Here is a 26417-nt window from a genome sequence, read left to right on the forward strand (position 1 = left end):
CAAGACCCGATTGAAGGCAACAGCTCACACCGTAGAGGGAAGCACAGTCACCGCCAAGGCTACAGTTCCCAGGGCCAGAGCCTGCGGGCAAAAGGGGCTCCCTCAGCATCCATCCAAGCTGGGGAGCGGGTTACCGGTGGGAAGCCCGCTAGATTTTGGGGGAATAAAAGGGGTCCAACACCACATCCCCACAGGTGCACACCCACCCATCAAAGAGAGCTATAAGCCAATACCACCTTCACATTGCCAGTGTACCAAGGACATGTTGAGCAACATGAAGGCGGCTGGGGTTATCCGTGACAGTTGTAGCCTTTGGGCAGCTCTGTTGATCCTGTTAAAAAAGAAGGACGGCACCACTCCCCGTATTGAGGAATTGCTAGCTGCATTGAGAACTGCAAATTATTTTTCTACCCTTGATCTCACTAGTCACTATTGGCAAGTGTCCGTTGCTGAGGCAGACCGGGAGAAGGCCGCCTTCGCCACCCCTATGGGTCTCTGCGAGTTCAAAAGCATGCCCTTCGAGCTGTGCAATGCGCCAGGAACCTTCCAGAGGCTGATGGAATGCTGCTTGGGACAAGATTTTAGGGTGTATAAAAAGGGAGATTAGATCCCGTGATCCCAACGTATTGTTACACCTCTATAAATCACTTGTAAGGCTACATCTGGAATATGGGAACCAGTTTTGGGCTCCACATTTTAAAAAGGACATTCAGAAGTTAGAGTCAGTTCAAAGGTGGGCAACTAGACTACTACAAGGAATGGAAGGCCTCCCATATGATGACAAGTTGAAAAAGTTATTAAGTGATTATTGGCTGCAATGGGGCTTTCTGGCTGGTGCCAGCCTCTCTTCTTAGCACACAGGAACCACAATCCCTACACCATGCTTCAATGGATTCTCTCATCCCAGCCCAGTAAAACTACATATTTTACACAGTCATAAGCAGCCAAAAGGGATCTATTCTATTCAATTGCAAATGATCTAGATAAGACTGAGAATAAGATACTGCACGGGACATAGCAGAGTTGGTCAAGTTGAGTGGAGATGAGTTTGCTATTTGGCACAGCTTTTTGCATCAATAAAGCAAGTAAAAGGTGTGAAAGATAAAAAAAAGGGTGAAAGTGTGAAAAGTGAATTGGCCAAATTGAGGTGCATATAAAGTTTTTGCTTTCTTTCAATTCACTAATGGGGCTCATTTGAATCAGGTGAATTGAGTTCTGCTTTTGGAAACTGGGTTAAGAAGGGGTGCACCGGTCCTGGAGGTACTGCAATACCAGGTCAATGCGTGGAGTGGACAGAGCAAGATTTTTTCCATCTCCTTGTTCTAAAAATCCATTTAATATATGGTCCCCAGAGAGGGGACGTATCAGATATTAAACTGATAAGAACAGATTTAATTTTTTTTTTTTCTGTTTATCAGTAGGACTTCAAAATAACAAAGGTGATCGCCTCCCGTTGCCTGGGAACCGTCCAGGCACAAGAGGGCTATGTGTCACCAGAAGGCGCACACACTTCCTCAAGGCCGGCAGACGTGCAATCCCAGGCACCTTCCAGTACCGACCAAGGTAGCGTCCTCCGAAACTACACTTGATCTTAGCCAAAAGGCCGAGAAGCTATAACCCGAATTGGTTACGGCCTTGAGTGGCACCCTGGCCTATACCGGACACATCTTAGGGAGAGGGAGACAAACCCACGCCTACAGAAGACATTTTGTCACCCAAGCCAACCCTTGAAAAGGCTGTTTTGCAGAGCAAAAACAAGAAGAATGGTGCTTTTTGCAGCCGCCGCCCACTGCAATGAATCTGAATAACTCCTCCTTTTGGACACAAGCACCTCCCCTCCCCCTTGCAGTCTTTCCAATTCATGATACAAAAAGACGGACGGACAGGACAGGACAGGACAGGCTGCCTGACTTTCCGTCACTGCCACCCTTTGCCATCCTTGTCCGTAGAAAGCCCTTTCATCATCCCCAAACCCTAATCTTTTCCCTTCCCTTCCCAGATGCGTCTCACTCCCTTTCATTAGGAAGTGAGCGCAGCCTTTTCTCCGTTCTGCACATGCGCGACGTTAAACACAAATGCGCAGGCGTGCGTTCCATTACCCTCACTGCATTCCACTCCCATACAGGAAGTGGGCGCAGCTATTACTACGGTCGCACATAAAAGAACCCACGGCCACCACTGCACATAGCTGACTCCACCACAGGACACCCACTTCTACACCAACGCAGGTAAGACAGGATCGGCACCTCTATGCTCCCGTTACAATCAGGCTCAGTCACCATGTGATAACGCTCTCAACTCTTTAGTTGCAGGCTCCCCTTGCTTCACCTCCACTGGCTGTGCTGCCATTTCCTCTCCCACCTGGAAGGTATACTTTATTCCACTATTTTCCTGTTTCTCTCTTCCCCCTTTTCCCATAACCTACTTTTATCTGCATTTGTGGGGTATCTATATGCTATTTACATCATAGTTTTATTCATTAATATGGAAGGGAAGAGTGCCCATGAGAGTGTTGAACTGCGGAGAGCAAGAAATTAAGCTGCTCCGATTTGCCACCATTGATAAGCTGTTCTCAGTAGATACACATGCTATCCAAACAGCAGCATCCACCATTGCTTCAGCCCACCCATTCAGTGACAGCTCACCAAGTCAGCCATAGGAGTGGTGTAAGGAATTACACGTAGGCACTGACTCCACACCTTCACATCACAAGAAGGGGGTCTACAGGCTAGTGCAAGAATACGAGCAAGTCTTCAGCAAACATCCGCTAGACTTTTGAAGAATAAAAGGGGTCAAACACTACATCCCCACAAGTGCACACCCACCCATCAAAGAGAGATATAAGCCAAAACTACCTGCACATTACCAGTGTACCAAGGACATGTTGAGCAACATGAAGGAGGCTGGGGTTATCCGTGACAGTTGTAGCCTCTGGGCAGCTCCGTTGGTCCTGTTAAAGAAGAAGGACAGCACCACTCCCCTGTATTGAGGAATAGCTAGCTGCATTGAGAACTGCAAATTATTTTTCTACCCTTGATCTCACTAGTCGCTATTGGCAAGTGTCCGTTGCTGAGGCAGACCGGGAGAAGACCGCCTTTGCCACCCCGATGGGTCTCTGCGAGTTCAAAAGCATGCCCTTCGAGCTGTGCAATTTGCCAGGAACCTTCCAGAGGCTGATGGAATGCTGCTTGGGACACCGAAACTTTGAAACGGTACTGCTATACCTTTATGATGTTATTGTTTATTCTAAAGCAAACAAGATTTTAGGGTGTATAAAAAGGGAGATTAGATCCGGTGATCCCAACGTATTGTTACCCCTCTATAAATCACTTGTAAGGCCACATCTGGAATATGGGGTAAAGTCCTGAGCAGGTTGATAACCATTGGTTTGAGCATGGTAGGGTGTAGTGCGCATCTTCCTGCATCGGTAAAAGCTGCAGAAGTCCTTGAAGATTTCCGCTTCAAAGGCTGTGCCTTGATCTGTGAGGACTCTCTCTGAGTAGCCATGAGGTCTGCATAAGTGTGCTTGGAAGACCTTCGCTGCAGTATGGGCCATTAGATCTTTGACTTGTACCACAACCATAAATCTCGAGTAGTTGTCTACCATCGTAAGTGCATACGTGAGCTCGCCTCGATATTCTGCAACAAAACTCCCTTTTTCGATTTCAGTTTCAGCAAACACTCCTCTTCCTGTAGAAAATATTTATCATTACCTAAGACAGTCATTCTAATGCATGACAATATTAAGGCAATTTAGTTAAAACTTGTTTTAACTCACCTTTAAGGGGATTGATGTATTTCATGGTCAATCCAGGTTTGTCAGTGATGGCACTGACATAATGTATGGCGTCTTTTTCGGGCGTTATCCTTTGCCTTTTCATTGTGAAAATCCAGTTGCCTATATCAAAGCAAATTCTACTACTTGTAAAGTATGCAGAAAATGAAATGTAGAACATATAACATCAACTGCTTAGGAACGCATCATAGGTTAGTACTTAAAAGGATATTGTCATGTTCTAGTCATAATGCAAGCTGGACATTTTTCATGTTACCCTGTAATCGCCGGCCTGTTCTAATGCTCACAAGCCAAGATATAGGCTCAGCTGCTAAGGCTTCCCTCTGCCTTCTGAATGAAACTTGAATATGTCTGGCTCACTGTGTATATAGCAGGTGCTCAGAAAAAATAAGAGTTAATTCAATAGAAATAGCTCTGGCACACTATAGTGATCAATAACGTAAGAAAAGAACTCTTGGAATGCTGAAAATTCTTTATTTGTGCAAAAGGATAATTCATCCAACGTTTCGACCTTGTTTTTAGGTCTTTATCAAGGATAAAGTTATCTAAGATCATAAAGGGTTACAAAACCATATAAACACGTAATTAGTACATAGTACAACATAACAGTACAATATATTGCTACTTGAGAGTACAATGGGTCAAATGACCATGATGCACATACAAAAAATTTTTCCAAAGCCATAGTGAAAACATTTGTACTGAGGAAAGAAAATTTCCACATGACCTATCTGGAGAAACATTCTGGATCAAACAACCAAAAATAGTCAAGCAGGTAAATACACACCTATATGGATAACAGGATGATATGTGTTCAATTGTATAGCGTCATTGCCATTAAGGTACAAATGGAAAACTTGCAATCCTATATAGTGAAGGAAATGAACACATATCATATCAAAGAACACAGGAACATGGGTGTGAGAAAAACCTCAATGTTTATACTTTGTTCTTTATAATGGTGTGAACATGTATATGTCTCAGTACCTTATGCACTTGAGAATTCTAGTGAGTAGATCATGAAAGCCTATTTCAGAACTGGAATCGGTAAATAATTGTAGGTGGAATCTAAATGAAAAGATGGTACAAGTGTTATCATGACACGTGGGCTATAACACAATGGACCGTGTGACAAAGAAGAAAGGAGAGAAAGAAGAGGAAGAAAATGCAACTACCTGTAACATTACGTGATAGTCACTGGTAAGTATCACTTGACAATTCAAGTGAAAAAGGATTCCTTTATTAAAGGGTTCTCAGTCGCCTCAGGATCATGAAATACTAGGGTAAATGATATGAGAATGGGTAAGAAGCACCACTAAAGGAAATATGAGATGCAGGACATATATCTATAAACCCCTGAACTACATGATAGAAATAAAAAGAAGAAAAAAGAAAAAAAAGAAGAAAGAAGAAGAACACATAGAATGCGGAAAGAGAATGGGTACAACTACCTGAGTTACTGCAGGGAGGCCCCTGGTTGGTATTGTGAGGGTTAGTGGAATTCCTTCACTGAAGGGTTCTCAGTTGCCTCAGGTTCGTGAAAAATGCTATAGACAAATAATGCCCGGAGAAAAGGGGTTCATATACAGCGAATAATGGTAATACAAGGTACATGTGTCACATGTAATAGTATATATATATATATTGTACTAAGCTCTACACCAGAAATAGAAAGTAGTCCCTCTGCCTTCTGTCTAGGTGCCCTGAGTTATGTCCTGTAAACTGTCACAGGGACCCAGACACACATGTGTAGTAGGGGAATATCCCTGCTGAGATGCCAGTGCTAGAGCACTCGTTTGCTGTGGAGTTGAACGCTATGTGAGCAGTTCTTACCTTCAATGAGCAGAAGTCTCTTTTTTCAGATTTCAATATCTCTGTGGGTATCTGGCAGAAATATGGAATACTCTTTACTGCTAAGACCCTGTACACCACTCCCACTAAAGGGGGCTTTACACGCTGCGACATCGCTAATGCGGAGTCGTTGGGGTCACGGAATTTGTGACGCACATCCGGCCGCATTAGCGATGTTGCTGCGTGTGACACCGATGAGCGATTTTGCATCGCTGCAAAAACGTGCAAAATCGCTCATCGGTGACATGGGTCTCCATTCTCGATTATCGTTACTGCAGCAGTAACGATGTAGTTCGTCGCTCCTGCGGCAGCACACATCGCTCCGTGTGACACCGCAGAAACGAGGAACCTCTCCTTACCTGCCTCCCAGCCGCTATGAGGAAGGAAGGAGGTGGGCGGGATGTTCCGGCCACTCATCTCCGCCCCTCCGCTGCTATTGGGCGGTCGCTCAGTGACGTCGCTGTGACGCCGCACGGACCGCCCCCTTAGAAAGGAGGCGGTTCGCCGGTCACAGCGACGTCGCCGGGCAGGTAAGTATGTGTGACGGGTCTGGTCGGTGTTGTGCAGCATGGGCAGCGATTTGCCCGTGTCGCGCAACAGATGGGGGCGGGTATCCACACTAGCGATATCGGGACCGATATCGCAGTGTGTAAAGTAGCCTTTAATAAACTGTGTAAAGGATTTTAAGTAAAAATCCACAATAAACCAGCGCTAGATGGGTTTTTATAATTTTATTAATAGACCACAAATAAAAAATTTTTTGCTATCCTTGTTTCAAGACAGAGTATTTGATAATATACAATACACTGATTATTACTAAAACCAAGGACCACATAAAACAAGGACCACATAAAATAAAAAATGAAAGTAATGAGAATAAAATTCTTTTGTATAACCAATTAACTTCGAGGTGATACAATATTCACATTGATTTAGTTTTACCAGTCTAATGTAATGCCCCGGCCGGTGGCATATATTTTGTTTGGTTAATAATTTAGACTTATACAATGAAAGATGTACTATACCACCCCTGGCTAACTTACAAGTTTTAAGTTGTACAATATAAGTTTGCGACGTTATATTCATATATAGGAAGGCAAACAATATTGGCAATTTAGTGGCACCCACCATACGTAATCTTACAGCACCTAATAAGGGAGGATTATTTGGCCTGAAAGGTTTTTTTCCATGCAAAAGCTGTATAGTATGTAAGAATACAAAAAATATTTCACGGAAATCCTTCTTACAGGGGCAGTCAGAAGTCATGATTAGAGAATTTATTACATGTCAATCAAAGGGAGTAGTATATTGCATTCAATGTCCCTGTCAGAAAAAATACATTGGGAGAACTATTAGACCCCTATGGAAAAGGGTGGGTGAGCACATTAGAAGTGTTAAAAATAAATGTACTAAGCACCCCCTATCCAGACATTATGTGTTAAAACATGGAGGGTCCTTTAAAGGATCCCAAGTATGGGGCGTACAAAAAATAACTAAGGATTGGAGAGGTGGCGATTTCATTAAAAAAATGTCACGAGCAGAAAGCCAATGGATTTTTGAATTGAACACCTTGAAACCATATGGACTCAATAATGATATAGAACTGTTTGCTTTTAATTAATTTATATTTTTATAGGTAGAGGAGTAATAGGTACTGATAATAATACGGAGAGAAGGAAAAAAAAAAAAAAAAAAAAAAAGCGATTGTCATGGAGATATATGTGTATATATGCATAATATATATTAAAATTGGTGCTTCACTTGCCCAAGGTTGATGTAGATATAAGGGGCTTTTCATATTATAGCAAATTTATATTACACCTTTATGATGTCCTTTTGTTAAATTTATTGTTGAAAAAAAGCATATGCATATATACACATTGTCTTCCCAGTATATGATGATACAAGCAAGGCTATATATAGGTCTTTTTAGAAAAACCTTTAGAAAAACCTTTGCACATAATTATATTATATGGCTATTATGAACGGTCTTTCACAAATTGATATATGTAGTGGTCATTGAATGTTGGTTGAATTTAAACATTGTTTAATTTTATGCAAATTATAACCAATTAAATGTATGCATAAATAGTGCTCTAGGCAACAGCTGAGTTATCCTTGAGGAAGGGGGCCGTTACACGCCCCCGAAACGCGCGTCGGATCAGGACTCTGTTTTTGCCTACCTCACCTGTGCGGTGATAACCTGCCAAGTAATCTCTCCCTCGTGTGGAATCAACCGGCTTCCACTGGACACGGTACGGATTGCCTGCTGGAGAGGTTGAGAGGTTACCGCTGACATTTCCTTTGTCTGCAACCAGGATACATTGGTACCTCCAGCGGTTCTGCATTGCTCGTTTGGAAGCGGATCGGAGCCTTGTGTGGTGCTAACCTGCCAAGCAACTTCCTCCTGTGTGGAATCAGTCAGCTGACACTGGATACGGTCTGGACTGCCCGCTGGAGAGGCTGAGTAGTTACCGCTGATCTTATTGTTGTCCGCAGCCAACATCTTGGTGCTTTCAGTGGCTTCGTACTGCTTGATTTCGAAAGTACATTTGGGAGAATACGGGACCGGCTGGTTTGTGGCCTTGTGAAGTGTTATAAAGGCTCTGTAAAGAGGGATGTCGGTAACCATACATCTCCCCCAGAGCCAGCACTAGTCGCGGCCACTGGCCTCAAAACGTCCGCTCTGGAAGTCTAACAGGTCAATCCTGTACATAGCGGTTCCAGCCTAATCAACGGAGAAATCCGGGGTGTTTTTTGCGGTCAAGTTGTTGTGAGGTTTATTCCCCCAGGCCCTGGGGGCGAATATAACGTCGCAAACTTATATTGTACAACTTAAAACTTGTAAGTTAGCCAGGGGTGGTATAGTACATCTTTCATTGTATAAGTCTAAATTATTAACCAAACAAAATATATGCCACCGGCCGGGGCATTACATTAGACTGGTAAAACTAAATCAATGTGAATATTGTATCACCTCGAAGTTAATTGGTTATACAAAAGAATTTTATTCTCATTACTTTCATTTTTTATTTTATGTGGTCCTTGTTTTATGTGGTCCTTGGTTTTAGTAATAATCAGTGTATTGTATATTATCAAATACTCTGTCTTGAAACAAGGATAGCAAAAATTTTTTTATTTGTGGTCTATTAATAAAATTATAAAAACCCATCTAGCGCTGGTTTATTGTGGATTTTTACTTAAAATCCTTTACACAGTTTATTAAAGGCTACTTTACACACTGCGATATCGGTCCCGATATCGCTAGTGTGGATACCCGCCCCCATCTGTTGCGCGACACGGGCAAATCGCTGCCCATGCTGCACAACACCGACCAGACCCGTCACACATACTTACCTGCCCGGCGACGTCGCTGTGACCGGCGAACCGCCTCCTTTCTAAGGGGGCGGTCCGTGCGGCGTCACAGCGACGTCACTGAGCGACCGCCCAATAGCAGCGAAGGGGCGGAGATGAGTGGCCGGAACATCCCGCCCACCTCCTTCCTTCCTCATAGCGGCTGGGAGGCAGGTAAGGAGAGGTTCCTCGTTTCTGCGGTGTCACACGGAGCGATGTGTGCTGCCGCAGGAGCGACGAACTACATCGTTACTGCTGCAGTAACGATAATCGAGAATGGAGACCCATGTCACCGATGAGCGATTTTGCACGTTTTTGCAACGATGCAAAATCGCTCATCGGTGTCACACGCAGCAACATCGCTAATGCGGCCGGATGTGCGTCACAAATTCCGTGACCCCAACGACTCCGCATTAGCGATGTCGCAGCGTGTAAAGCCCCCTTTAGTGGGAGTGGTGTACAGGGTCTTAGCAGTAAAGAGTATTCCATATTTCTGCCAGATACCCACAGAGATATTGAAATCTGAAAAAAGAGACTTCTGCTCATTGAAGGTAAGAACTGCTCACATAGCGTTCAACTCCACAGCAAACGAGTGCTCTAGCACTGGCATCTCAGCAGGGATATTCCCCTACTACACATGTGTGTCTGGGTCGCTGTGACAGTTTACAGGACATAACTCAGGGCACCTATTTTTCACGAACCTGAGGCAACTGAGAACCCTTCAGTGAAGGAATTCCACTAACCCTCACAATACCAACCAGGGGCCTCCCTGCAGTAACTCACTTAGTAGTGATGAGCGAGTACTAAAAAGCTCGGGTGCTCGAAGCTCGGGCCGAGCCTCCCAAGATACTCGTGTACTCGGCCCGAGCACCGAGCCCAATGTTATCCTATGGGAGACCCGAGTATTTTTGTGAAATGACCACCGGCAGCATGTAGAAACCCTAAAAATGGCACAAAAGTCTCCGAAGAGTGCTCAAATGACATGGCAACAGCATGGGGAAGACCCCTTGAAGCATTTATCACTCAAAAGTCACAGCTGTGAATAATTTTGTCCACGTTTTACGCCATTTTTACGGACTCACCAGAAAACCTTCCAAAATGACACCAAAATGATTTTTCATAGCGGAAATGTTAAGGGCACATACCCAATAGTGAGATAGAGCTAATGTATGTTACTTTTTGAGATCAATACATGAAAGATTTTACGTAAAACATTGTGTGGCACTCCGATGTCCCTGAGAAGAGACGTGCATAAAGGCCTCTGAGTCTAATGTGCCCATTTTGAGGAACTGAGTCTTTGTAGTATTTTCCTTTGCCAGGGCAGTCCAAAATTGTGAGGTTCACCAATGCCCCTGCATACAGACGTGCATGATGGCCTGTAAACCTGAAGTGCCCATTGTAAGGAAGTGGGTCTATTGTAGTATAGCCCTTAGGCAGGGCAGCCAAAAATTGGGAGGCTCCACGTTGTCCCTGGATAGAGACGTGCATGAGGGCCTCAAAACATTAAGTGTCCAGTGTCAGGAAGTGGGTGTATTATAGTATAGCCCTTAGGCAGGGCAGCCAAAAATTGGGAGGCTCCACGTTGTCCCTGGATAGAGACGTGCATGAGGGCCTGTAAACCTGAAGTGCCCATTGGAAGGAAGTGGGTCTTTTGTAGTATAGCCCTTTGGCAGGGCAGCCAAAAATTGGGAGGCTCCACGTTGTCCCTGGATAGAGACGTGCATGAGGGCCTGTAAACCTGAAGTGCCCATTGGAAGGAAGTGGGTCTTTTGTAGTATAGCCCTTTGGCAGGGCAGCCAAAAATTGGGAGGCTCCACGTTGTCCCTGGATAGAGACATGCATGAGGGCCTCAAAACATTAAGTGTCCATTGTCAGGAAGTGGGTGTATTATAGTATAGCCCTTAGGCAGGGCAGCCAAAAATTGGGAGGCTCCACGTTGTCCCTGGATAGAGACGTGCATGAGGGCCTGTAAACCTGAAGTGCCCATTGGAAGGAAGTGGGTCTTTTGTAGTATAGCCCTTTGGCAGGGCAGCCAAAAATTGGGAGGCTCCACGTTGTCCCTGGATAGAGACGTGCATGAGGGCCTCAAAACATTAAGTGTCCATTGTCAGGAAGTGGGTGTATTATAGTATAGCCCTTTGGCAGGGCAGCCAAAAATTGGGAGGCTCCACGTTGTCCCTGGATAGAGACGTGCATGAGGGCCTCAAAACATTAAGTGTCCATTGTCAGGAAGTGGGTGTATTATAGTATAGCCCTTAGGCAGGGCAGCCAAAAATTGGGAGGCTCCACGTTGTCCCTGGATAGAGACGTGCATGAGGGCCTCAAAACATTAAGTGTCCATTGTCAGGAAGTGGGTCTTTTGTAGTATAGCCCTTTGGCAGGGCAGCCAAAAATTGGGAGGCTCCACGTTGTCCCTGGATAGAGACGTGCATGAGGGCCTCAAAACATTAAGTGTCCATTGTCAGGAAGTGGGTGTATTATAGTATAGCCCTTAGGCAGGGCAGCCAAAAATTGGGAGGCTCCACGTTGTCCCTGGATAGAGACGTGCATGAGGGCCTCAAAACATTAAGTGTCCATTGTCAGGAAGTGGGTCTTTTGTAGTATAGCCCTTTGGCAGGGCAGCCAAAAATTGGGAGGCTCCACGTTGTCCCTGGATAGAGACGTGCATGAGGGCCTCAAAACATTAAGTGTCCATTGTCAGGAAGTGGGTGTATTATAGTATAGCCCTTTGGCAGGGCAGCCAAAAATTGGGAGGCTCCACGTTGTCCCTGCATAGAGACGTGCATGAGGGCCTCAAAACATTGTTCCCATTGCAAAGGAGCGGGTCTCCTGTCGTTGTAATGTCCATTCTGCAAAGAATGGGCGAAAAAATTTACCACTGGGGGTATACCTGAAACAAAGGCCTAACTCTTGTAACGGTCATCATGGTGGCGCATGAGGAGAAGGAGGAGCAGTCCAGCGATTATCCAAAGTCCAGAAGTGTGTACCCATGGGTGACTGGAGGTACATGGCAAATTCCCGTTACAAACTTTAAATTCCGCTCTCATTTGCTGGTGGTGTGGTGAAGTCTGGCCCAATCCAACCCTTGTTCATCTTGATCAGAGTCAGCCTGTCAGCATTTTCAGTTGACAGGCGGGTGCGTTTATCTGTAATGATTCCACCTGCGGCACTAAAAACATGCTCTGACAAAACGCTAGCGGCAGGGCAGGCCAGGACTTCCAAGGCGTAGAGAGCCAATTCATGCCACGTGTCCACCTTGGATACCCAATAATTGTAAGGCACAGAGGAATGTCGGAGTACAGTTGTTCGATCTGCAAGGTACTCCTTGAGCATCTGGGCAAACTTAGGATTTCTTGTGGCACTACCCCGCACCTCAGGGGCTGTGGTACGTGAGGGGCTGAGAAAACTGTCCCACATCTTAAAGACTGTTCCCCTACCTCTGGCGGATTGGACTTGTGCCTCTCTCGGCTGTACGCCTTGGTTGTCCACTGATTCCTGACCTATGCCGCTAGCGTTTTGTGAGGGGAATGCTTTGCCTACTTCCGTGACTATGGCCTTCCGGAACTGCTGCATTTTGGTTGACCTCTCCGCCTCGGGAATAAGAGACATAAAGTTCTCCTTGTAGCGTGGGTCTAACAGTGTTACCAACCAGTAATGATTGTCGGCCAAGATGTTCTTAACGCGAGGGTCACGAGACAGGCAGCTTACCATAAAGTCAGCCATGTGCGCCAGACTCTTAACAGCCAGGACTTCAGTAGCCTGACCAACACGTTGACTGAACATGCTGTCCTCCTCCTCCTCCTCCTCCTCCTCCTCATCTACCCTGTCCTCTGGCCAGCCACGCTGAACCAAGGATATGACTGGTGTGCATGTCATATCCTCAATTTGGCCGGAGATTTGCTCCATGTCTTCATCCTCCTCCTCGTCATAGTCCTCCACTGCACGTTGTGATGAGACGAGGCTGGGCTGTGTGTTATCACCCACACCCACTACTGTTTCTTGCTGCAACTCATCGCGCTCCGCCTGCAATGCATCATGTTTGGTTTTGAGCAGAGACCGTTTTAGAAGGCAGAGTAGCGGTATGGTGACGCTAATAATGGCGTCATCTTATACCTTTATGATGTTATTGTTTATTCTAAAGCAAACAAGATTTTAGGGTGTATAAAAAGGGAGATTAGATCCGGTGATCCCAACGTATTGTTAACCCTCTATAAATCACTTGTAAGGCCACATCTGGAATATGGGGTAAAGTCCTGAGCAGGTTGATAACCATTGGTTTGAGCATGGTAGGGTGTAGTGCGCATCTTCCTGCATCCGCCATAACCTTCCCTTAGGATATACTGTGCCCTTATCAGATTGGTTGTACAAGGTTGCTTCTCTTATTGGATGGATTTCAAGCTGCATGGATAATGTTCATTTAAATGATGTGGATAGAAAGACTGAAGATATCTACATGTAGTCTGAAATCCATCATGAATCAATACTATTTTACACAGTCATAAGCAGCCCATGGGCATTCACCTGCATTCAAACCAATAACAGCTCATAGACCAGACAATCCATCTACCACTGGACCAAAGACAGGAAGTTAAATCCACTGCCTGCGGTAACCAACTTAATCCTATAGGCTACTCACACAACAAACCCAACAGAAAGGAAAAAAACATGGCTTCGATTATCCATCCAATGAAAACGCATAACCATTGTGAGCCATTGGACAATGCAATTGGACACTTGGTGACATGGTGCACGGCCCAATGAATCAAGTCTTTACTTCATATTCACGGTTTAAGCCCTTGGGTTCTAATGTGCCCAGAGTACATATCCAGAAAGATTCTCTTTCTTTGAGCTAAACACAAGTCAACAATACATTGTAAGCAGATTCTATTACCAGTCCCACACCATTTTGTGACGCATAATCACACAGTGATCCAATTAACATTCCAAGTCATCGAACATGTCCAAGCCATACGCAGAGGAGGCAATAGAATTAGGAAGCTCAAAGAAAGGGAATCTTTCTGGATATATACTCTGGGCACATTGGAACCCAAAGGCTTAAACCATGAATATGAAGTACAGACTTGATTCATTGGGCCATGCATGGACATAATGGACATAATTCTAATAGGCAGGACAGGTAATAAGGAGCACAAGTTATATGCTAAAATGTGTTGTGTGACAAGACAGACACAGGAAAGGACATGATAACAGGTGTAGGGACCAACAAGGTGAGACAAGGGGTATCAGGATAGGGTCAAGTAGGTATGAATGTAGTAATGGGGCAGGCATAGAGAATTGTATGTGAATGTGAATTACAATAAATCACTAAGGAAAGGAATATGTGAGTGTGTGCCTAATGTAAACTAATATTGTACTGGCAAAATTATAGATGGAAAGGGAGAAGGGGAGGGGGGGAGAGAGGAGGCTGTAATTGACTACAAGGGTATGAGTTATGAGTGATCATAGGGATAGTGTTACATAAGTGGAAATACCTATGGAGGACCGGATGTGTAAGCGCATACCTTATACAAACCTATAGAGTGCTGATGGGTGAGAGTGTGATGTTAGATATAAGACATCCTATAGTGAATAGTGAGCCGTAATCAAGTGCAACAGGGATATTTCACGTGACTATGGGAACCTGGAAGGTAAAGAAAGGGGAGAAAAAACTGTTAGACAAGGTAATCAGACATAATGTAACCAGTTGATCAGACATGATCACCTGGTTTGAGACCCCCTGCCTTACACTATATAGATATCATGTTCATTCCCCATCTATCTTGCTCAGGAGAGCATCTCCCTCCCCCGGCACCAAGAGCAGCTCATACTGAATTGTTACATTGACTAGTAACACTGCACACAGAAATGCACCTTAATATTCCACTGTTAACCCTTTCCTCCCAGCAGTAACACACAACTCCTCACCTTGATATCATGGTGATTTATGGTCAGAATGACTTCAATGCGATCAGTGATTTCTATTCTAGCTCTGCTCACATAGATTTTATATCCACACTCAACTATAGGCCGTTCTTCATATTTTGGGGGCTTTTAGTCAGATATACTAGTTTGTGCCTGTATAGTATTGGTGTAGATGGGAGTGTAGGGCATGGGTTACATGGCACTGTGGTGGAATACTGATGGGAGGTATTGGTGCTGTGTTTGATGCTTCTACTGGGTATTTTCCTACAAATACTGGAACAGCTCACTGCTTAGAATGATCCTTCCCAGCTCTATAATATATTATATATACCCCACAATGCAGGCTCACACACACATTTGTCTCAAGTGTGTTGTAGGGACACAGATACAGTCTTGGTCATGTGACTAAAGGCTACTTTACACACTGCGATATCGGTCCCGATATCGCTAGTGTGGGTACCCGCCCCCATCTGTTGCGCGACACGGGCAAATCGCTGCCCATGCCGCACAACACCGACCAGACCCGTCACACATACTTACCTGCCCGGCGACGTCGCTGTGTCCGGCGAACCGCCTCCTTTCTAAGGGGGCGGTCCGTGCGGCGTCACAGCGACGTCACTGAGCGACCGCCCAATAGCAGCGGAGGGGCGGAGATGAGTGGCCGGAACATCCCGCCCACCTCCTTCCTTCCTCATAGCGGCTGGGAGGCAGGTAAGGAGAGGTTCCTCGTTTCTGCGGTGTCACACGGAGCGATGTGTGCTACCGCAGGAGCGACGAACTACATCGTTACTGCTGCAGTAACGATAATCGAGAATGGAGACCCATGTCACCGATGAGCGATTTTGCACGTTTTTGCAATGATGCAAAATCGCTCATCGGTATCACACGCAGCAACATCGCTAATGCGGCCGGATGTGCGTCACAAATTCCGTGACCCCAACGACTCCGCATTAGCGATGTCGCAGCGTGTAAAGCCCCCTTTAGTGGGAGTGGTGTACAGGGTCTTAGCAGTAAAGAGTATTCCATATTTCTGCCAGATACCCACAGAGATATTGAAATCTGAAAAAAGAGACTTCTGCTCATTGAAGGTAAGAACTGCTCACATAGCGTTCAACTCCACAGCAAACGAGTGCTCTAGCACTGGCATCTCAGCAGGGATATTCCCCTACTACACATGTGTGTCTAGGTCACTGTGACAGTTTACAGGACATAACTCAGGGCACCTAGACAGAAGGCAGAGGGACTACTTTCTATTTCTGGTGTAGAGCTTAGTACAATATATATATATTTATACTATTACATGGGACACATGTACCTTGTATTACCATTATTCGCTGTATATGAACCCCTTTTCTCCGGGCATTATTTGTCTATAGCATTTTTCACGAACCTGAGGCAACTGAGAACCCTTCAGTGAAGGAATTCCACTAACCCTCACAATACCTACCAGGGGCCTCCCTGCAGTAACTCAGGTAGTTGTACCCATTCTCTTTCCGCATTCTATGTGTTCTTCTTCTTTCTTCTTTTTTTTCTTTTTTCTTCTTTTTATTTCTATCATGTAGTTCAGGGGTTTATAGATATATGTCCTGCATCTCATATTTCCTTTAGTGGTGCTTCTTACCCATTCTCATATCATTTACCCTAGTATTTCATGATCCTGAGGCGACTGAGAACCCTTTAATAAAGGAATCCTTTTTCACCTGAATTGTCAAGTGATACTTACCAGTGACTATCACGTAATGTTACAGGTAGTTCCATTTTCTTCCTCTTCTTTCTCTCCTTTCTTCTTTGTCACACGGTCCATTGTGTTATAGCCCACGTGTCATGATAACACTTGTACCATCTTTTCATTTAGATTCCACCTACAATTATTTACCGATTCCAGTTCTGGAATAGGCTTTCATCATCTACTCACTAGAATTCTCAAGTTCATAAGGTACTGAGACATATACATGTTCACACCATTATAAAGAACAAAGTATAAACATTGAGGTTTTTCTCACACCCATGTTCCTGTGTTCTTTGATATGATATGTGTTCATTTCCTTCACTATATAGGATTGCAAGTTTTCCATTTGTACCTTAATGGCAATGACGCTATACAATTGAACACATATCATCCTGTTATCCATATAGGTGTGTATTTACCTGCTTGACTATTTTTGGTTGTTTGATCCAGAATGTTTCTCCAGATAGGTCATGTGGAAATTTTCTTTCCTCAGTACAAATGTTTTCACTATGGCTTTGGAAAAATTTTTTGTATGTGCATCATGGTCATTTGACCCATTGTACTCTCAAGTAGCAATATATTGTACTGTTATGTTGTACTATGTACTAATTACGTGTTTATATGGTTTTGTAACCCTTTATGATCTTAGATAACTTTATCCTTGATAAAGACCTAAAAACAAGCTCGAAACGTTGGATGAATTATCCTTTTGCACAAATAAAGAATTTTCAGCATTCTAAGAGTTCTTTTCTTACGTTATTGATCACTATAGTGTGCCAGAGCTATTTCTATTGAATTGACTCTTATTTTTTCTGAGCACCTGCTATATACACAGTGAGCCAGACATATTCAATTTTCATTCAGAAGGCAGAGGGAAGCCTTAGCAGCTGAGCCTATATCTTGGCTTGTGAGCATTAGAACAGGCCGGCGATTACAGGGTAACATGAAAAATGTCCAGCTTGCATTATGACTAGAACATGACAATATCCTTTTAAGTACTAACCTATGATGCGTTCCTAAGCAGTTGATGTTATATGTTCTACATTTCATTTTCTGCATACTTTCCAAGTAGTAGAATTTGCTTTGATATAGGCAACTGGATTTTCACAATGAAAAGGCAAAGGATAACGCCCGAAAAAGACGCCATACATTATGTCAGTGCCATCACTGACAAACCTGGATTGACCATGAAATACATCAATCCCCTTAAAGGTGAGTTAAAACAAGTTTTAACTAAATTGCCTTAATATTGTCATGCATTAGAATGACTGTCTTAGGTAATGATAAATATTTTCTACAGGAAGAGGAGTGTTTGCTGAAACTGAAATCGAAAAAGGGAGTTTTGTTGCAGAATATCGAGGTGAGCTCACGTATGCACTTACGATGGTAGACAACTACTCGAGATTTATGGTTGTGGTACAAGTCAAAGATCTAATGGCCCATACTGCAGCGAAGGTCTTCCAAGCACACTTATGCAGACCTCATGGCTACTCAGAGAGAGTCCTCACAGATCAAGGCACTGCCTTTGAAGCGGAAATCTTCAAGGACTTCTGCAGCTTTTACCGATGCAGGAAGATGCGTACTACACCCTACCATGCTCAAACCAATGGTTATCAACCTGCTCAGGACTTTACCCCATATTCCAGATGTGGCCTTACAAGTGATTTATAGAGGGGTAACAATACGTTGGGATCATCGGATCTAATCTCCCTTTTTATACACCCTAAAATCTTGTTTGCGTTAGAATAAACAATAACATCATAAAGGTATAGCAGTACCGTTTCAAAGTTTCGGTGTCCCAAGCAGCATTCCATCAGCCTCTGGAAGGTTCCTGGCAAATTGCACAGCTCGAAGGGCATGCTTTTGAACTCGCAGAGACCCATCGGGGTGGCAAAGGCGGTCTTCTCCCGGTCTGCCTCAGCAACGGACACTTGCCAATAGTGACTAGTGAGATCAAGGGTAGAAAAATAATTTGCAGTTGTCAATGCAGCTAGCTATTCCTCAATACAGGGGAGTGGTGCTGTCCTTCTTCTTTAACAGGACCAACGGAGCTGCCCAGAGGCTACAACTGTCACGGATAACCCCAGCCTCCTTCTGGTTGCTCAACATGTCCTTGGTACACTGGTAATGTGCAGGTAGATTTGGCTTATATCTCTCTTTGATGGGTGGGTGTGCACTTGTGGGGATGTAGTGTTTGACCCCTTTTATTTTTCAAAAGTCTAGCGGATGTTTGCTGAAGACTTGCTCGTATTCTTGCACTAGCCTGTAGACCCCCTTCTTGTGATGTGAAGGTGTGGAGTCAGTGCCTACGTGTAATTCCTTACACCACTCCTCTGGCTGACTTGGTGAGCTGTCACTGAATGGGTGGGCTGAAGCAATGGTGGATGCTGCTGTTTGGATAGCATGTGTATCTACTGAGAACAGCTTATCAATGGTGGCAAATCGGAGCAGCTTAATCTTTTGCTCTCCGCAGTTCAACACTCTCATGGGCACTCTTCCCTTCCATATTAATGAATAAAACTATGATGTAAATAGCATATAGATACCCCACAAATGCAGATAAAAGTAGGTTATGGGAAAAGGGGGAAGAGAGAAACAGGAAAATAGTGGAATAAAGTATACCTTCCAGGTGGGAGAGGAAATGGCAGCACAGCCAGTGGAGGTGAAGCAAGGGGAGCCTGCAACTAAAGAGTTGAGAGCGTTATCACATGGTGACTGAGCCTGATTGTAACGGGAGCATAGAGGTGCCGATCCTGTCTTACCTGCGTTGGTGTAGAAGTGGGTGTCCTGTGGTGGAGTCAGCTATGTGCAGTGGTGGCCGTGGGTTCTTTTATGTGCGACCGTAGTAATAGCTGTGCACACTTCCTGTATGGGAGTGGAATGCAGTGAGGCTAATGGAACGCACGCCTGCGCATTTGTGTTTAACGTCGCGCATGTGCAGAACGGAGAAAAGGCTGCGCTCACTTCCTAATGAAAGGGAGTGAGACGCAGCTGGGAAGGGAAGGGAAAAGATTAGGGTTTGGGGATGATGAAAGGGCTTTCTACGGGCAAGGATGGCAAAGGGTGGCAGTGACGGAAAGTCAGGCAGATGGTCCTGTCCTGTCCTGTCCGTCCGTCTTTTTGTATCATGAATTGGAAAGACTGCAAGGGGGAGGGGAGGTGCTTGTGCCCAAAAGGAGGAGTTATTCAGATTCATTGCAGTGGGCGGCGGCTGCAAAAAGCACCATTCTCCTTGTTTTTGCTCTGCAAATTCTACTACTTGGAAAGTATGCAGAAAATGAAATGTAGAACATATAACATCAACTGCTTAGGAACGCATCATAGGTTAGTACTTAAAAGGATATTGTCATGTTCTAGTCATAATGCAAGCTGGACATTTTTCATGTTACCCTGTAATCGCCGGCCTGTTCTAATGCTCACAAGCCAAGATATAGGCTCAGCTGCTAAGGCTTCCCTCTGCCTTCTGAATGAAAATTGAATATGTCTGGCTCACTGTGTATATAGCAGGTGGTCAGAAAAAATAAGAGTCAATTCAATAGAAATAGCTCTGGCACACTATAGTGATCAATAACGTAAGAAAAGAACTCTTAGAATGCTGAAAATTCTTTATTTGTGCAAAAGGATAATTCATCCAACGTTTCGAGCTTGTTTTTAGGTCTTTATCAAGGATAAAGTTATCTAAGATCATAAAGGGTTACAAAACCATATAAACACGTAATTAGTACATAGTACAACATAACAGTACAATATATTGCTACTTGAGAGTACAATGGGTCAAATGACCATGATGCACATACAAAAAAATTTTCCAAAGCCATAGTGAAAACATTTGTACTGAGGAAAGAAAATTTCCACATGACCTATCTGGAGAAACATTCTGGATCAAACAGCCAAAAATAGTCAAGCAGGTAAATACACACCTATATGGATAACAGGATGATATGTGTTCAATTGTATAGCGTCATTGCCATTAAGGTACAAATGGAAAACTTGCAATCCTATATAGTGAAGGAAATGAACACATATCATATCAAAGAACACAGGAACATGGGTGTGAGAAAAACCTCAATGTTTATACTTTGTTCTTTATAATGGTGTGAACATGTATATGTCTCAGTACCTTATGAACTTGAGAATTCTAGTGAGTAGATGATGAAAGCCTATTCCAGAACTGGAATCGGTAAATAATTGTAGGTGGAATCTAAATGAAAAGATGGTACAAGTGTTATCATGACACGTGGGCTATAACACAATGGACCGTGTGACAAAGAAGAAAGGAGAGAAAGAAGAGGAAGAAAATGGAACTACCTGTAACATTACGTGATAGTCACTGGTAAGTATCACTTGACAATTCAGGTGAAAAAGGATTCCTTTATTAAAGGGTTCTCAGTCGCCTCAGGATCATGAAATACTAGGGTAAATGATATGAGAATGGGTAAGAAGCACCACTAAAGGAAATATGAGATGCAGGACATATATCTATAAACCCCTGAACTACATGATAGAAATAAAAAGAAGAAAAAAGAAAAAAAAGAAGAAAGAAGAAGAACACATAGAATGCGGAAAGAGAATGGGTACAACTACCTGAGTTACTGCAGGGAGGCCCCTGGTAGGTATTGTGAGGGTTAGTGGAATTCCTTCACTGAAGGGTTCTCAGTTGCCTCAGGTTCGTGAAAAATGCTATAGACAAATAATGCCCGGAGAAAAGGGGTTCATATACAGCGAATAATGGTAATACAAGGTACATGTGTCCCATGTAATAGTATAAATATATATATATATTGTACTAAGCTCTACACCAGAAATAGAAAGTAGTCCCTCTGCCTTCTGTCTAGGTGCCCTGAGTTATGTCCTGTAAACTGTCACAGTGACCTAGACACACATGTGTAGTAGGGGAATATCCCTGCTGAGATGCCAGTGCTAGAGCACTCGTTTGCTGTGGAGCTGAACGCTATGTGAGTAGTTCTTACCTTCAATGAGCAGAAGTCTCTTTTTTCAGATTTCAATATCTCTGTGGGTATCTGGCAGAAATATGGAATACTCTTTACTGCTAAGACCCTGTACACCACTCCCACTAAAGGGGGCTTTACACGCTGCGACATCGCTAATGCGGAGTCGTTGGGGTCACGGAATTTGTGACGCACATCCGGCCGCATTAGCGATGTTGCTGCGTGTGATACCGATGAGCGATTTTGCATCGTTGCAAAAACGTGCAAAATCGCTCATCGGTGACATGGGTCTCCATTCTCGATTATCGTTACTGCAGCAGTAACGATGTAGTTCGTCGCTCCTGCGGTAGCACACATCGCTCCGTGTGACACCGCAGAAACGAGGAACCTCTCCTTACCTGCCTCCCAGCCGCTATGAGGAAGGAAGGAGGTGGGCGGGATGTTCCGGCCACTCATCTCCGCCCCTCCGCTGCTATTGGGCGGTCGCTCAGTGACGTCGCTGTGACGCCGCACGGACCGCCCCCTTAGAAAGGAGGCGGTTCGCCGGACACAGCGACGTCGCCGGGCAGGTAAGTATGTGTGACGGGTCTGGTCGGTGTTGTGCGGCATGGGCAGCGATTTGCCCGTGTCGCGCAACAGATGGGGGCGGGTACCCACACTAGCGATATCGGGACCGATATCGCAGTGTGTAAAGTAGCCTTTAGTCACATGACCAAGACTGTATCTGTGTCCCTACAACACACTTGAGACAAATGTGTGTGTGAGCCTGCATTGTGGGGTATATATAATATATTATAGAGCTGGGAAGGATCATTCTAAGCAGTGAGCTGTTCCAGTATTTGTAGGAAAATACCCAGTAGAAGCATCAAACACAGCACCAATACCTCCCATCAGTATTCCACCACAGTGCCATGTAACCCATGCCCTACACTCCCATCTACACCAATACTATACAGGCACAAACTAGTATATCTGACTAAAAGCCCCCAAAATATGAAGAACGGCCTATAGTTGAGTGTGGATATAAAATCTATGTGAGCAGAGCTAGAATAGAAATCACTGATCGCATTGAAGTCATTCTGACCATAAATCACCATGATATCAAGGTGAGGAGTTGTGTGTTACTGCTGGGAGGAAAGGGTTAACAGTGGAATATTAAGGTGCATTTCTGTGTGCAGTGTTACTAGTCAATGTAACAATTCAGTATGAGCTGCTCTTGGTGCCGGGGGAGGGAGATGCTCTCCTGAGCAAGATAGATGGGGAATGAACATGATATCTATATAGTGTAAGGCAGGGGGTCTCAAACCAGGTGATCATGTCTGATCAACTGGTTACATTATGTCTGATTACCTTGTCTAACAGTTTTTTCTCCCCTTTCTTTACCTTCCAGGTTCCCATAGTCACGTGAAATATCCCTGTTGCACTTGATTACGGCTCACTATTCACTATAGGATGTCTTATATCTAACATCACACTCTCACCCATCAGCACTCTATAGGTTTGTATAAGGTATGCGCTTACACATCCGGTCCTCCATAGGTATTTCCACTTATGTAACACTATCCCTATGATCACTCATAACTCATACCCTTGTAGTCAATTACAGCCTCCTCTCTCCCCCCTCCCCTTCTCCCTTTCCATCTATAATTTTGCCAGTACAATATTAGTTTACATTAGGCACACACTCACATATTCCTTTCCTTAGTGATTTATTGTAATTCACATTCACATACAATTCTCTATGCCTGCCCCATTACTACATTCATACCTACTTGACCCTATCCTGATACCCCTTGTCTCACCTTGTTGGTCCCTACACCTGTTATCATGTCCTTTCCTGTGTCTGTCTTGTCACACAACACATTTTAGCATATAACTTGTGCTCCTTATTACCTGTCCTGCCTATTAGAATTATGTCCATTATGTCCATGCATGGCCCAATGAATCAAGTCTGTACTTCATATTCATGGTTTAAGCCTTTGGGTTCCAATGTGCCCAGAGTATATATCCAGAAAGATTCCCTTTCTTTGAGCTTCCTAATTCTATTGCCTCCTCTGCGTATGGCTTGGACATGTTCGATGACTTGGAATCTTAATTGGATCACTGTGTGATTATGCGTCACAAAATGGTGTGGGACTGGTAATAGAATCTGCTTACAATGTATTGTTGACTTGTGTTTAGCTCAAAGAAAGAGAATCTTTCTGGATATGTACTCTGGGCATATTAGAACCCAAGGGCTTAAACCGTGAATATGAAGTAAAGACTTGATTCATTGGGCCGTGCACCATGTCACCAAGTGTCCAATTGCATTGTCCAATGGCTCACAATGGTTATGCGTTTTCATTGGATGGATAATCGAAGCCATGTTTTTTTCCTTTCTGTTGGGTTTGTTGTGTGAGTAGCCTATAGGATTAAGTTGGTTACCGCAGGCAGTGGATTTAACTTCCTGTCTTTGGTCCAGTGGTAGATGGATTGTCTGGTCTATGAGCTGTTATTGGTTTGAATGCAGGTGAATGCCCATGGGCTGCTTATGACTGTGTAAAATAGTATTGATTCATGATGGATTTCAGACTACATGTAGATATCTTCAGTCTTTCTATCCACATCATTTAAATGAACATTATCCATGCAGCTTGATGCCTTGTGGACTCGGTCTAGGGACTTTGGCTTCAACTAGAGGATCACTTGGCTACATGGCTTCAATCTAGGGGCTCCAATTCCGATTGGAGATCATAACCGCAATCTAGGGATTTCGACTCCGGCTGCCAGGATTATGCCATATCATCATACCAGAGACTACTTAAGGAAGAAACCCAGGTTGGACAATTTTGTCACCTGGCTACAGACTTTGCAGACCTCAGCCAGCTTCCTAAATCTGGCGCTATTCTATTGTCGGTGGGTGCCCGACAAATTACACAGCTATGTAAAATTTTGGTTTATGAAACTTCAAATCCAGTGACTGATTATTATGTTTTCTAATGTCCTGATTTAAAAAAAAAATAAATATTTTTTTTTAACCATCAAATATTGATTTTGTACAATCCATGTGTGAAGTTACATACAAGTGACATGAACAAGAAAAATACTTATTGTAACCAAAAATATTCACAATTTTATATATAAAATACATTTATTTATTGTACAGTCATTCTGCAACTTTATTAGAAATTTATTCTTGCACTTTTTCCTTTTCTCTAAATCCCCCTTTTCTCTTATAGAAGGCCTGTGGATCTTCTCTGTGAAGCATCCGGCAATCATGTTCACGTTTCATTTACTTTGGTATCGTCGTTCCATCTCCTTGATATTCCGATGAAAACCTTCTTGTTCTTCCCACCAGCACCAAGGTTTTCAGACAAGTAGTCCAAATAGGAATGTAAAAAATGTAACTTCAAATTCATTAGACAACCCAAGGCTTTGAAACGTTTCAGCATGTTCTCCACGATGGACTTAAATTTTGATTCTTTGTTGTTACCTAGAAACGTATTTATTGCTTCTTTCAAAGAGTCCCAAGCCCTTTTTTCAACAGTTTTCATTATTGTTTAAAACACGTCATCCTTCATTCATGGGTTTCTGAATATCCGAACCCACAAAAATGCTTTTGTGCTGCCCCTGTGCCAGCAGCCGCCGTTGGTCGGATCCAGACCTTCTAAGAGAGTGGCTCGACCCGGGGGTCTCGCGGACATGTCGAATAAAAGGAGGAATGTAGATGTATGGGCTAGGCCGTATTAAGTTTGTGACGCCACCAACGGTGTGTGGTGAGGTGGGACACCACCGCTGCCGTTATGGGATACCCGGGAGAGATGTAGTGGCAGCTGGATGTTAACCCCTCCGTGTGTAGGGATGATTGCCCCGGGGCCCAGTGTCTTTGTGCAGGGTATGGAGATGGCAAGGGCCGGCGCGCCTGAGCAAGCAGGGGGATGTTTGGTTACTCACAGTAAATGAATCACACGAGTCTTTCGGTAAACCAAAGGTGCTGGTGGCCTGCCGCCCCGGCCGGTTGCATTCAGGTCCCCCACCCAGGCTGGTGGTCGCTGTCCTTTACTCTGCACTTGTTTTTGTGTATGGTGGACTGCCTGGTCTGGAACTCAGGAGTCCGCTCCCGGCTGGATATGGCCTAAGGAGCCGTGCCCGCAGGCGCTGGCCCGTGGGATCTAAGGGCCCTGGCGGTGGCCTTATCCCTATCAGTGGGCTGTTGTCTTCTTTGAGGGACTTTAGGTGGGATAGGACCTATAATCCTGCCCTCAATCATTTAATTAGCTAGGCCGCTGGTTTCGGTCCTGGCTTCAGGGTCCTAGGTGACTAGGGTTTCAGGTCGGCTGTGTGTTTCCTATATATATAATTAAATAAGTAGAAATCCACTAAAAGTTTTGTTTGGTTATCTTGCAATCCCGAGATAATCGTCTCCATGCTCCAAATCCATTTTAAAGCCATTTTTAAGGCATTTCGCGCATACATGAAATGAACACATTTTTCTCCAAAACTATAACAGATGCAAGCTTGTCCTGTTTGGTGGAGATGATATTTAATAAAATAAGTAGAAATCCACTAAAAGTTTTGTTTGGTTATCTTGCAATCCCGAGATAATCGTCTCCATGCTCCAAATCCATTTTAAAGCCATTTTTAAGGCATTTCGCGCATACATGAAATGAACACATTTTTCTCCAAAACTATAACAGATGCAAGCTTGTCCTGTTTGGTGGAGATGATATTTAATAAAATAAGTAGAAATCCACTAAAAGTTTTGTTTGGTTATCTTGCAATCCCGAGATAATCGTCTCCATGCTCCAAATCCATTTTAAAGCCATTTTTAAGGCAT

The 26417-nt window shown here is 44.0% G+C and overlaps 1 pseudogene; it reads right to left on the reverse strand.

Annotated features, from left to right (window-relative positions):
• Positions 1-1238: 1238 nt before the first annotated feature.
• On the reverse strand, positions 1239-1444 carry LOC142261650 (U2 spliceosomal RNA; annotated as a pseudogene).
• Positions 1445-26417: the final 24973 nt, after the last annotated feature.

Source organism: Anomaloglossus baeobatrachus, unplaced genomic scaffold (assembly GCF_048569485.1).
Source record: "Anomaloglossus baeobatrachus isolate aAnoBae1 unplaced genomic scaffold, aAnoBae1.hap1 Scaffold_231, whole genome shotgun sequence".
Taxonomy (NCBI): Eukaryota; Metazoa; Chordata; class Amphibia; order Anura; family Aromobatidae; genus Anomaloglossus; species Anomaloglossus baeobatrachus.